Source organism: Ovis aries, chromosome 9, assembly GCF_016772045.2.
Source record: "Ovis aries strain OAR_USU_Benz2616 breed Rambouillet chromosome 9, ARS-UI_Ramb_v3.0, whole genome shotgun sequence".
Classification (NCBI taxonomy): Eukaryota; Metazoa; Chordata; class Mammalia; order Artiodactyla; family Bovidae; genus Ovis; species Ovis aries.
The window spans coordinates 25,492,754-25,506,373 of record NC_056062.1 but is presented as its reverse complement, the minus strand read 5'-3'; the positions used below and the strand labels follow the sequence as shown (position 1 = coordinate 25,506,373).

At 52.9% G+C, this 13,620-nt stretch overlaps 1 long non-coding RNA gene across 1 annotated transcript; it reads right to left on the bottom strand.

The window, feature by feature from the left end:
* Positions 1-4,591: 4,591 nt before the first annotated feature.
* Positions 4,592-6,350, bottom strand: LOC121820324 (uncharacterized). The gene is made up of 2 exons (XR_006060808.1): positions 5,594-6,350; positions 4,592-4,878 (listed from the first exon to the last, which is right to left on the bottom strand). It is a non-coding gene; the product is annotated as an uncharacterized LOC121820324 (long non-coding RNA).
* Between the last annotated feature and the right edge of the window lie 7,270 nt (positions 6,351-13,620).

Here is a 13,620-nt window from a genome sequence, read left to right as displayed (position 1 = left end):
TTGCTTGCCCTTGATCCTAGATTTATGGAGCTTGGAAATGCAGGGAAGACTGCATTCCTTTCTCTGGAACTGCTTCCTTCTTACTCACGTGCTCAAGTAGGGCTGCTGGTTGATTCCAACTATTTGACTCACAGCTATTTGCGCTCATCCGGTACTGGGGGAAGGAGAACATTCAGTGACCAGAACCTAGGTGTGTTCTCAGCCTGCAAGTCCCTTCCTGGGCAGCGTTCCCAGCTGTCACTACCTCTCCTCTCTGCCTGTGCTCTGGTGGCAGTGGCATAGGACTTAGCACTGGGTTCTAATCCTGAATGGATTGCTTAACTCAGCTGTTGTTTGCTTGCTAACTCATGTCTGACTCTTTGCAACCCTATGGACTGTAGCCTGCCAAGCTCCTCTGTCCATGGGATCCTCCAGGCAAGAATACTGGAGTGGGTTGCTATTTTCTCCTCCAGGATATCTTCTCGACTCAGGGATGGAACCCACGTCTCCTACATTGGTAGGTGGATTCTTTACCACTGAGCCGCCAGGGACTCCCCCTTAGCTTAGTAACTTTAATTATATGCGCCCTGCCTTTTCTCTCTAATAAGCAATGCGGTGACTTCATGAATGGTCCAACTCATAGCCCATTCCCTGTTATTTCTGATGCTGGACTCCATCATGTGACTGGTTTTGTCTAGTGAAGTGTTAACAGGTACACTGCAAGGAGAGCTTTGAAAAAGCATTTCCATTTGTGCTGTTGGACCTCTGTTATCACCACGGGAAGGACATTTCCAGACTGGCTTTCTGGTTCCAGGAGAAGGATGAGAGACACATATAGAACATAACCAAGGTGCTTTCATCATCCTAATTAAGACCAGCCTAGACCAGCTGACAACCAGTCAGCTCCCAGCCCCCTGAGTGAGCCCAGCCAAGATCGTCAGAGCTGCCTGCCTGACCACCCAGGAGCATGGACACTTAGTGCTTATGCCGCTGAGGTTGTATTGTTATGTGGTAATCTTCGGTGGTAGATAGAATGGGTTAGATGCGTTGAATTCTGTAAGGGCATGGGTTGTCCAGTACCATATGCATTAACTGATACATCTGATGTATGACTGACTGATTGACTGATCTGATGAGGGTAAATCAGGTATCCTCTCTGTGAACATGACAAGCACTTGCTGTTCCCTCTACACAGAGCATCTCTAATGGACTGGGATCCCTGCCATTTCCCTATTCACTTGGTTTCCTATAGGAGCAGAGGTTCCATTAGTGGATATGCATAGAGTAAGGGGAGAGAGAAAGAGGGAGTGTGTGTGTGTGTGTGTGTGTGTGTGTGTGTGTGTGTGTGTAGGGAAATAGGGCAGCCATGGTCTTAGTTTGCAAAAGCTACAGGGTAAGCCTCAGCTGATCTGCTGGGTTCTTTGGGCCCCAGACAGGGAATTCCTGTTTTATTCCTCAGGGGGAACATGATTTGACACAGATATTAGTTTAAGAACCTACCATGGATGAGTTAGAGAAATGGCTGCCCCCATATTTTGGGCACTTGCTCCCCAGCAGGCCCTTTTTAGCCATTCTGGTTTGATTTTTCACAGGACTCTGCAGGGAGGAATTATCTTTCCTATTTTAAGATGAAGAAACTCAGAGACATCAAATGAATGACCAGGGGCACACAGCTAAGAAGGTGGCAGAGTGAGCTTTTACAAAAGTCCAGGGAGATGGTGAAGGACAGGCAAGCCTGGCATGCTGCAGTCCATGGGGTCCGCAAAGGGTCGGATACATTGAGTGACTGAACAACAAGGGCTGCCTGACTGCTCGACAGCCTCTTTTAAACCCCATCGCACTCTGCAGGGACCTTAGTCGTCATCCACTCCCTTCATCACCTGGAACAGGAAACCTCACCTGGAGAGGGTGCATGGCTTGCCCAAGGTTCTACATTCTGATCAGGTCACCTGATACCCCTTCCAGGGCCCTCAGGGTGGAGATCTCACTGGTCAGTGGGTGTCATGGAAGTGCCTTGGTAAGTTTCCCATGAAGGCATTGTCATTTTTCTGTGCTTCACATCAGCACCTTTAAATGCACAGTACAGAACAGTATGGCTTCCTCGGTGCCTCATATGGGAAAGAATCCTCCTGTAGTGCGGGGTTCCATCCCGGGTTTAGGAAGACGCCCTGGAGGAGGGCATGGCAATCCACACCAGTATTCCTGCCTGGAGAATCCCATGGACAGAGGAGCCTGGTGGGCTGCAGTCCATGGGGTCGCAAAGCGTCGCACACAACTGAGCGACAAGCACAGCGCATAGAACAGCATAGAAGGCTGTGTGCTGTTCCCACCCCACCAGGGGCTGCCCCGAGGAGCCCCCCATCCAGGCGCTGGCTCGCCCATCCTCCCGCCTGCCAGCTCGGAGGGTGAGAACGGGGCAGGCGCCAGGGAGGTCACGGGCCTTGGCTCAGGCTGGCGCTGGCTGGGCGGGAGGCGGAGGGAACAGCGGGCATAGGCCCTGCTTGGACAGCCGCCCCGGGCACCTGCCATGCTTGTGTGTTTGCTCAGCGGTCGGGAGAGGAAGCAGGATGCTTTCCGTCGGGCCCTGGGCGTTCCGGGCCCCGGGGGCCAGCTGCTGGGGCTGGCACCTTCTCTGAAGAACTGTCTCTTGCCCTCTCTGTACCTCCCTCTCTCAACTACCTGACAAGCAGGTGATAATCTGACCAGCACCTAACGTCACCCTGGGGAGATGGCAGGAAACCCGGGTAGCGGGCACAGAAGGAGCATGGCAGGGTGCCCGGGAGCTCGGCATTAGGCCCGTTCAGCCCCAGAGGAAGAGAGGTCCCCCTCTGGCAGGGCAGCACCCCAGGGCCCTCCAAATGGCCCACTTCGTGCCATTCCCAGCCTGTTTTGTGCCACGTCAGCAAGTGTTTGCTGCAGTTCTGGCAAGAACCTGCGCTGACACACTGCCGGCCTTGGATTAGACATCAGGAGCAATTTCAGTTCAGTACCACAAGTGAGGTTGGTTCCGAGGCCACTTCTCCTGACAAGAGGGCTTCTTCCTTGATAAGCACTTTCTCATACTTGACCTCACCACGAATCTTCTGCACCCTGTGAATGAAGGATTGTTAATAGCCCCATTTTACAGGTGAGGTAACTGAGGCTGAAAGAGCTTAGGTAACTTACTCAATGCCCTACAGGTAGAAGAAACAACACTGCAGCAGAGACTGGGAGCCAGGTCTTGCCCTAAAAACACAGCCTTCTAATTCACTCTTTAGTAATAGGAAACATTAAAGAAGATGTGGGTTTTCTATCCAGGGGGTTGCACCCCAGTAAAGTCAAGTAGAGAGAAAAGGAATGAATGTTTCACTGAGTTGCTTTTTGTTTAGGCTCTATCCCATGTGGTGTCAGGGTTTCCCCAGTGGCTCAGCAGTAAAGAATCTGCCTGCAATGCCAGAGACACAGAGATGCAGGTTCAGTCCCTGGGTCAGGAAGATCCCCTGGAGGAGGAAATGGCAACCCCCTCCAGTACTCTTGCCAGGGAAATCCCTTAGACAGAGAAGCTACAGTACACGGGGTTGCGAGAGTCAGATACTACTGAGCGACTCAACGATTCATGTTGTCCCATATAGTCTCTGGAGGCAGGTATTTACCTTCATGTTACCCGCAAGAAGCCAGGGCCCCCAGAGGCGATATGTCTTTCCCCAAGTGCCGATTACTGTGGACATGGGAGAAGAAATCGGGCCCGGGTCTCAGCCTCCAGTGCCTCACCCTTCCTCTCCAAGTGCCACATGCCTGTCTGCTGAGACCATTGTGCCAGGGCCAGCCAGCGGGGCAAGACCTGGTGTACCTCCTGCCAGGGCTGGGTCTGCACCCAGAGCTGCGGATGCTCTGCTGGTCTTTCTGCAGGAAAAGCTCTGACACCAGCCTCCTCTTTATAGTGTCCCTGCCGCCCTCTGGTCCAGCCTCATGAATCTGTGATGTGGAAGGACCTGTAGGCCCCCTGCTCCAGGCCCCTCACTTACCAACCAAGAAGATACTCTGGGGGCAGAGGGGGTGGGACTGCCCGCATCCCATGGAAGGGATGGCAGAGCTTGGAGTGGAACCTGAGACCCCTCTGCCTCCTGGGCCTGTGTGTGCCCTGAGCTCCTTTCCCCTCCTGCCTCCTCCTGGTCTCTCTGTCTCTGCTTCCTCTGATCCTTCATGCTTTCCTGAAGGTCACCTGTTGGGACCCTTAACCACATGCTGATGTGTGTGGTACCCCCAGTTCCATTTATGCTTGATCATCAGCTCCAGGAAGACCACCAGGCAGGACCTCAGAGGCAGGGGCCATGTGTGACTGTATCTTTGGAACCGGCTAAACACTGGGACTGTGAGTCAGAGGTTCCTGCTCGGCCTGTGTGCCCGATGGCAAGCTACCGGTTGTCTCTGTAGTGACACCCCCCCCCCCCATTGTATTCACCTTCAACAATGACTACAGCTTCCCATGACTGGGTTCTTAGAATGCGCCAGGCTGTCTAGGCCCCCACGGCGGTGGTTTCCTGGGAGCTGGCAAAATGCAGTTAGAAGAACATTTTGTTGGGGAGAGGAGTCCTACATTGAGGGCTTACCCCCACCTTCCAATGTGCTGATGTACTCCCAGCATGGGACGTTTATTGAGCACATATTGTGTGCCCGGTACTAAGGCTTGGGGGTCTGTCACTTGTCCAAGATCATAGCTGGTGATGCAGTCCAGAGGGGAGCCCAGGTGTCTGTCAGGTCCGAGACTTCTGTGGCTTCTGCTCTGTCTTCATCTTGGAGAGACCCTGGGATTGTACCTGCGCAGACCAGCCAAGGCAGGGCTCCTGTTGTCCTGGCTCACAGCTGGCATCCGGCGACACAAGAGTGCCTGGCTCCTGGTGGCTGGGCGGGCACATCGGCCTAGGGGAGAGACGAGTGAATTCTCCGCAAGGCACAGCCCCCAAGTCCTACAGATCCCTGACAGATGCAGCCTGTGGCCCTGAAGCTGGCCGCCGCCACCTGCCAAGGTGCTTTTCCTGGGCCCGGGTTCTCGCTGCGCAGGAGCCATGCCTGGATCCTGCCTACCGCCCAGGGCCGCCCGCACCTTGGGGCCTCCCGGTTCCCGCCCTCCTTCCCGCCAGGGCTCCTGCCCAGCCAGCCCACAACGGCCTCCTTTTGTTCTCCCGTCTCGGTTTCGGGCAGACCCGGCCAGCCCGGCCCCCCGGCTCGCTTCACCCACCCCTTTGAAGCCTTGACGGGCAGCCAAAGAAGCTGGCCGAGCGCACACGCCCGGGGCTGGTGCCAGGGCCCTGGCAGCCCCTTCCCGCCTAGCCGGCTCCCTGGAGCTGGCCGGGCCCAGGCCCCCGCGCTCGGGAACAGGAAATGCCCGGATGTTCGCCTGCGCCTTCATCCGGGGCCGCCGGATGGGCTCTGGGTCCAGTTCCCAGGCCTCCTCCGTAGTGAGACTCTCAACCCCACCCCGGCCCCCCTGGGCCCCACAGAGGACCAGGAGCAGCCTGGCCCGGTTCCCAGCTCCCTAAGGAAAGGCAGGGCGGGGGCGGGGAGCAGACCCCGGGCCTTGGCCCCGGACCTGCCTTGAGCGCCTCTCTCTGCCGTCCCCAGCCGTGGGACTCACCTGCCTCGTGCCGTAGTCTCCCCTCTGTAAGGGGGAAGAACAGAACATCCTCGTTCACAGATGTCCAGGGAGGAGGAAAGCCGTCCTGTCGTCAGCCCGTCGTGAAAGTGTCCCTGCTAGCTGCTGGAGCACGTTGTCACTCGGTGATGGTCACTGTGGCGGAAGAGCATTGGAGCCCAGGAAGAGCAGGCGGCTGTGGGCGAGTCCAGCGTGTCCTCCCCCTGCACTCCCAGGCTCCCGCCCCTGTTATTCCTGTGAAACACCCAGGGGACAACGAGGGGTCCTCTGCTCCGTGTAATTTTGAAAGCACCTCCCAGCATCTGCTGCAAGTTGGGCCTGTTGGCGGTCAGAGAATGAACAGAGCCCGCTTCCTCTGTGGCCCCGTTTCTCACGTTTAAGGTGGCTTTCCATGTGGCCGCCCTCAGTTTGGCTACTCAGGCCAGGGCCGTGTCATTGATTCCAGGGGGATGTCAACAAGCGGCATTGCCCTCTGCCCATCTCCAAGGCCAGGCCTGGAGCAGGTGTTCAGTAAATGAACACGGGGTTGCAGAAGCAAGGGTCTCTCCGCTGTGGATTTGCGGCAGCGCCCTTGCCACAAACCTGTTTTGCCCTCTTTCATCACGGGCGGCGGTCAAGTTCCCCAGGCCTATCAAATTGCCAGCGATCGTCCTACCATCACTGGTCCAGAGGCAGCTTGGACCTCAGCCCCTGCCCACCCCACCTGGGCTTGGCAGACCTGGACTGGTTTGGAACAGAGCTCACGGCTGAGGGTGAAGTCACACCTGGAATGGTTGTAAGACCAGGCACCTCCTCTTTGTGACTCTCCCAGGCTGCATGGCGGGTGGCGGGTAGCTGGCAGGGGAGACGCCTTGGCACTGCCGTGCTCTTGTGTCTGCGGCCAGCGGGGCCTTTGATGCCCTCCAGGGCCGCCTGCCCAGCCGAGTGCATTTGTGGAAGACAAAAGCTGCAAAAAAAGCAGCACAAATAACTTGAAAATGACCCAGAGACTGCCAGGGAGCTTATCAGCCTGTTTCCTGGGTTTTGTTGTTGGAGTGAGGAGGCCAGGGGAGCGATTCTGGCCTGCACCTTGCACAGCGCGATGCGGCGTTAACCTCAAAGCTAGCGACCCCTCCCCTGCTCTGTGCTATGGCTCTCTCATGTGTCAGATGGGTTTAGTAAGACTAAACTCTATGTTCTTGTGAGGGTTAGAGGCTGGGAGGAAAGAAGCTGCAGGGCAGAAAAGCAGTACCCTCTTCTTCCCAGGGGTGCAGAGAGACACACCAGTATTCCTTAAATTTCCCTCTGGGCCAGCCTCCCCCCGTATCTAGGATAGAACATAGCAGAGGATTCCTCTTGTAACTCTGGGAACCTTTGGAAAAGGAGCTTCTGAAATGTCCCTGTCTTGGGGGGAATGAGGCCCTTCAGCTGTTGACTGACCACAGCACGCAGGCTGGGGCCTCGCCGGTTATATTTCCAGTCTGGAGGATGGAAACTCAGTCGGGGCTCTGACTTCAAAAATTGCCTCTAAGCAAGTAGATCCTCCTTGTAGGGTTGGAGCTCTTTCTCCTGCTGCCCTGCCCTGCTTCACCCAGGGCAGAGGCCCAAGGAATAAAAAAAATACCAAATTCAGTCTCTGACCTCCAACCCGGAGGCTGGTCCTTAAGAGCACTGTTCTCCGCTCACTCATCTTGGGCCCCCGTCCACGCTGCTGTCCCAGGCCAAAGACACGGCTGAGGGTGATGGCTAGATGGCAGGATTTGGAAGGCTGGGCAGCCATCTGCTTTGCAGGCCCGCCTCTGTGCCTCTGTTGAGCTGAGAGCTTGACAGTGGTATCGTCTGCACCTCTTTTGCCCCAACTTTGGCCTGATAAAAGCAAAGCACGGAACCTTGAATGGGGGAGATAGAAACCAGAGACACCCCCTCTCTCCCCTCCCTGCCTCCTCTCTGCACCTATTCTGTGCCAAACATCAACCCAGCTATTTCTTTACTTTTTCAAGTGAGCTAGAGGTTTATAAAGAGGATGCTCTTTCCCCTGCCAGAACGAGCTTTTGCTTCCCCCCAGAAAAACTCCTATTCATCCTACTATACCCAGCTGCAGAGCCCCCTTCTCCATGAGGCTTTCCTGTCCTCTGGCTAGAGTTGCTGCCTCTCCACTTAGGTCCACCAGACCTCTAGGGCTCTGTTCTAGCCCGGGTGGTACTTCCTACACTGTTCTGGTTTATCTTTCTGTGTGTCCACCTGGCCCTGTGAAAGCAGCAATGGCGACTCCTTTATTTAACTCAGCATCCCCAGTGCCACAGCGCCAAGCACACATGGAGCAGACTTGTGTGTTCAGAGTGGGACTGTGTGAGCGGGGATGCCCTCACCTGGTTCAGCCAGGGCTGGGGCTTCAGATCACTCAACTCTGGAGTGGAGGCTGGAATGACTGACTGTCACACCCAGCACCATCTACAGACAACGCCTGTGACTCTGTGCTTGCAGTTTGACCCTCATTCTTGGCAGATTTGTGTCGGAGTGGAAAGAGCCCAGCCTTAGAACTTGATAGATTCCTTCTTTCTGCTTATCTCAGCTGGTGATTTGGAGTAAGTTACTTCTGCCCTGTGCCTCCGTTTCTCCACCTGTAAGATGGACGTAGGAATGTTTATTTTGCCTGATCTGTTGAGTAGAATAGACATGATGTTTGCATTGCCCTGGTGTTAGCAGTAACTATCATTGTGGTTGTCTTCTCTGAAAAGGAGCCATTCTTAGTATCTCTTGCGGGTGAGAGGAGGGACAACAAAAACATTTGTGGCAAGGAGACAATATTTGTGGCTTCTCTGGGTTTGTTTTGGGCTTCCCAGGTGGCGCTAACGGTAAAGAACACACCTGCCAATGCATGAGATAAAAGAAATGCAGGTTTGATCCCTGAGTCAGACAGATCACCTGGAGAAGGGCAGGACAACACACTGCAGTATTCTTGCCTGGAGAATCCCATGGACAGAGGAACCTGGCGGGCTACAGTCTATAGTGTCGCAAGGAGTTGGACATGACTGAGCATGCACGCATCCCCTGAGTTTGTTTCTTGTGGGAAAAGTGCCTTCATGAGCATACAGCAATAAGCCTGCTGGCTACTCCAGCCCTGTCTGCCAGGAAGTGGGCAGGATAAGAGCCACCTGTTGCTTGCTGGCCTGCTGTGGGAACACACGGAGACAGGGGAACAAATGTTACCCATCAGGGACTTCCTTCTTCCAGTAAGATGCCAATACCTTACACTTTGTTCCTCGTAGATGCTGTTCCTCATAGATGCGGATCTCCTAGTGGAACGTTCTCCTGCTTGCACTTGGGACTCAGGGATGATGTGGGGTCAGTAGGATTGTGTTCCTTCCCTTGACCCTCCCTTTTTCTTCCCAGCCTTCCCTCCATCTGCATTTACTGGGCACTCACTGTATGGCAGGCGCCACGCTGTGTGCTGGGAACATGATGATGAGTGACACATGCTGCCGGAGAAAGACAAGTCAACGCACGTGGTTGGTTCAGTAACAGCCCCCCAAAGATATCCACATCCTAGAGCCCCCTCCCAGATGATTGTAACCTTCCATGGCCAAGGGGACTTGGCAGTGTGGTTAAGAATCTTGAGATGGCAAGACTATCTTGGATTGCCGGGTGAACCCATTGTCATCACAAGCATCTTTGTGAGAGGGAGATTTGACAGCACAAAAGGACAAGGTATTGTGATCATGGGAGCAGGTATTGGAGAGATGCTGCCAGGAGCTGAGGAATGCCCACAGCCTCTAGACATGGAAGAGGTAGGAAACGTGTTTTGCCTTGGGGTCTCTAGGAGCTCAGTTGGTAAAGAATCTGCCTGCAATGTAGGAGACCCTGGTTTGATTCCTGGGTCGGGAAGATCCACTGGAGAAAGGATAGGCTACCTACTCCAGTATTCTTGGGCTTCCCTTGTGGCTCTTTACAAGAGAATCTGCCTGCAATGCGGGAGACCTGGGTTCAGTCCCTCGGTCAGGAAGATCCCCCGGAGAAGGGAAAGCTACCCACCTCCGGTATTCTGGCCTGAAGAGTTCCATGGACTGTATAGTCCATGGTGTCGCAAAGAGTCGGACACGACTGAGCAACCTTCACTTTCACTTTCTCCAGGAGGAACCAGCCCTGCTGACACCTTGGTTTTCGCACTTGAAGACTTCTTCCGGATTTCTGACCTTCAGAGCTGTAAGAGTCTAGAACGTGAAGTGCTTGTCCAAACATTTACCCAACTAAACAGCTGTAGGGCCAGCATTCCCAGTGGGGTCCCCCATCCCCATCCTTTCCCTTTCTGCACTCTGCTGCCTCCTGGGAGCAGCTTGCTGGGGTTACACGAGGCAGTTCAGATGCTTAGAGGAAAACAGAAGGAATGTGAAGCACAGGGGGCCTTGCCTATTTACGCTAATCAAATGAGGAAACAGTTTAAACGTCGGCATCCTTTGCTGCGATGAGGCCGGAGGAGAGCAGGTACATGTTTGTGCTGCCGTGCCAGTTGGTAGAACGCTGGAGTGGGTTTTCTTAGCAGTGTGCACAAATGGCCTTGATGATGTCTGTGTATTTTCATTCTATTACTCATTTCTCAGTTTTATCCTAAGGGTATAATCCAAAGAAAGAAAAAAAAAAGCACTCATTTGTGAAAATGTCCATTAAACCATGATTTTTTTTTTTTTTTACTTTGGATTATAGAAAATTTCAGACATCCAGGAAAGTAGAGAGAATAGTATAATGAACACCCATTTACCTATTTAACAATTATAAACATTGTTTTATTTACTTCATCTTTTTCTAATATATATTTAAAGTAAATTATAGACATCATGATATCTCACTTCCATATATCTCAGGTAACTTCAGTTTAGGGTAATAAAAAGTTGAAACCAAATGATTAAATGGAGAATGGTTAAGTCCACTATGATTGTCTACCTAGCATAATATTATGAGATCTTTAAATGATCATTTTTGAAGTTCTCATTACAAGCTGTCTTAGGACTCTGTACTTTCCCTTTATATGACTTGCCATGCTTCGTAATCATTTAATTACCTGATTTTCAAATTAATGTCTGTTTCCCCAACTCATTTGATGGGGACAGTGCCCATTTTGCTCACCACTTTTTTCTTGACTGCCCGGCAGGGTGCCTGGTTCATAGCAGGTGTGAAATAAAATTGGTTGACTAAATGCCACCTGAGCATTTTTAGATCCTTGAAATAACATGCTGAGTGATGCAGGCAGAGTGCATCATCTCGTGTGAGCACGATGTGAAAATGAAGATGCGCGTGCATACAGATGACTTCCAGAAGGCAGCGCTGGGAATTTCACGTGTTTCTGCCTGCACGCTGGGAGAGGCGGGTGAGATTTCTTCCTCCTGCTTTATTTTCCTCCATGTGGCGGTCCTGCCATCAGGGAGGTACCCACTGTCCTGTGTCCCGTGTGCTTGTTGCAGTCCAGGAGAAGAAGTTCATCCACATGGAGTAGGAAGACTTGATTTTGAAGCTGACACTCTCCTTGACTCCCTACAGGACACTGAGCAATCCCTGAACGTCTCCGAGCTTAGTTCTTTCAAGCTGAATAAGTGACCTGGTACCTGCACCTCTGTCTTTCTCTAATTAGATGAAATAAGGATGGCTCATGGAGAGGAGGGCACCCTGTACTGTTTCCTGAGCTAGCTTCTCCCCATCCTCCTCCATCATGACATCTCAGCCCCTGGCACTCAGAGGAGCCCTGCCACTGCCCTCATGCCCTCTGGATGGAGGAGTGAGTGGCTGCCCAGAGGTGCACAGTGCGGTCAGAGTTCTTCTATGTCCATCTGAAAATCCCTGCTGACCGTAAACGGGAAGATGACAGCTATATAACTTGGAGTGTTTTCACCGTGTTCAGTCATCTCGCTAACTGATGGGTTCATCAGTCATCCAGCGGTGTTTTCTGAGTGCTTACTCCATATGGATTGCATATTCATTAACTTTCGGTGACTGCTAACCGCACCCGGACTCTGGCACTAGAATCTCTGGTGGGGGTTTTCCAGGTAGGTCAGGGGTATATAAAGAATCCACCTGCCAATGCAAGAGACGCAGGAAACGTGGATTTGATCCCTGGCCTGGGAAGATCCCCTGGAGGAGGGCATAGCAACCCACTCCAGTATTCTTGTCTGGAGGATCCCACGGACAGAGAAGCCTGGTGGGCTACAGTCCAGGGGGGTCGCAAAGAGTCAGACATGACAAAGAGTCAGACACGCACCATGGAAGAAGTTTCCTTTGAGCTCCAGAGTTCTCCTGGAGTCTCCTTCCTGTCTTCTCCCCATGCAGACTTGAGCAGCGTTATTGCTCAACAGTTACTATTCAGCACTTTCTACGCACCCTGTGCTCCCCTGGGCATGAAGATGCTACAAGGAGGGCTTGTGATCATGGGGAACATGCCAGTGATAAACTGGAGGCTGGGAAAGAAATCAGAGAATTACCAGTGGTTGTACCTGCTAATAGGGGGTTCAGCCCAATTCATGGGCTCAAGGGTGCTAGTCTCTGGAATTATAGGACCCTGTTAGTAATCAAGACACTCTCTCATCAGCCCTGCCCTCCTGCTCAGTCCTGGTTCAGCCCCTTTCAGGATCATCTCCCTGTATTCATGAACAGTTCCCATCAGTTGCCTTGTCGGGGGCAAACTCCTTTATTGTTTAGAAGAACAAGCTCTGGAGCAGGCTGTGTCCCACTCACCGAGAGTCTCCCTGGGCACAGTGGCGGGAGGCCCAAAAGGGCCTGGAACCTGGCCTAGCTGATGAAACACCTGCAGTATGTAGGCAAGTCCTCGGAGGTCTGCCCAGGTTCTAGAGGACAAAGGATGGCAGTTGCTCTCTCCCTCCCCCAGAGTCTTCAGACAAGGGCTCAGAGGGATAGGGGCTCAGGAGGGCGGGGAGGGAGAATGAGTTCCCTGGCCCCGCCGCCCACTTGGCACCATGCCCCACCCCCGCTCTGGCCCATCGGGAGGCTTTCTTCCTCCTGGCCACGGTCAGATACCACATCTTCTTTCTGTCTTTGTTCTCTGGCTTCCTCCGGCCATGGCTGCAGATGTGTGAAACGGTAGCCCTTGGCAGCGTGCTCTTAGAAGATGCCGTGCACCTGCATGAATTCTCACCCGGCAGCCACCCCCCCCCCCGCACCTCTTCTTACCTGGACGCCACCTCATTCTTCTTTTACAACATGTTTCAGAGAATAATCACACCAGCTGCCTTAGGAGGTCTTTCAAAGATGCACGCAGCCTACAGCCTCCTCTATTTTAGTTAGTATCCTTTGGCTCCCCGGGCAGTCTCCCAGTATGGTCCTCAGGTTAACGCCCTAATGTCTTCATGGTCACTACTTGGCTTCTAAGGCCCTGGTGGGTGCTGGCTGGGCTTCAGGAAATGACCTATTGGGGTACCAAGAGTTGGGCAGGCCCCCACCCCCGCCCTGGGGAGAAATGTGGTCCAGCCACAAAGATCAGGAAAGACTCAAAGATGAAATAGTTCTGAGGGGGTCATAGAAGGGATGTTGGCTCTTGCTCTATCAAGATAGGGCCGTTGGAGGCTTCAGAGCAGATCTGACTTGTGTTTTAACTAAATCTTTCTGGCTGCTGGCAATGGGCTGAAAATGGCAAAGACAGAAGCAGATGAACCAGTTAAGAAGCCACTGCAGAAATCCAGGGGCGGGATGATGGTGACTGTTGTCACAGAGAATGCTGTGAGAAGGGATCAGATATGACTATATCGTGAAGGTGGAATTGGCTGGTGGATTGGATGTGGGGTATCAGATAAAGGGTGATTGCAAGATTTTCCCTTGAACAAGTAGAGAATGAAGTTTCCATTTATTCTTAAGGAGGATCAGTGGATGAGTGTGGTGGGTAGGGATGGATTCATGCTTGAGATATTAGTTGGACGTTAGACATACAGGTGGAGATATTCAGGAAGCAGCTGGGTGTATGAATCTGCAGTGTGAAGGTTAATTTCACATCAGCTTAACTAGGTATCCAGCCATTTGATCAGTTTAGATAT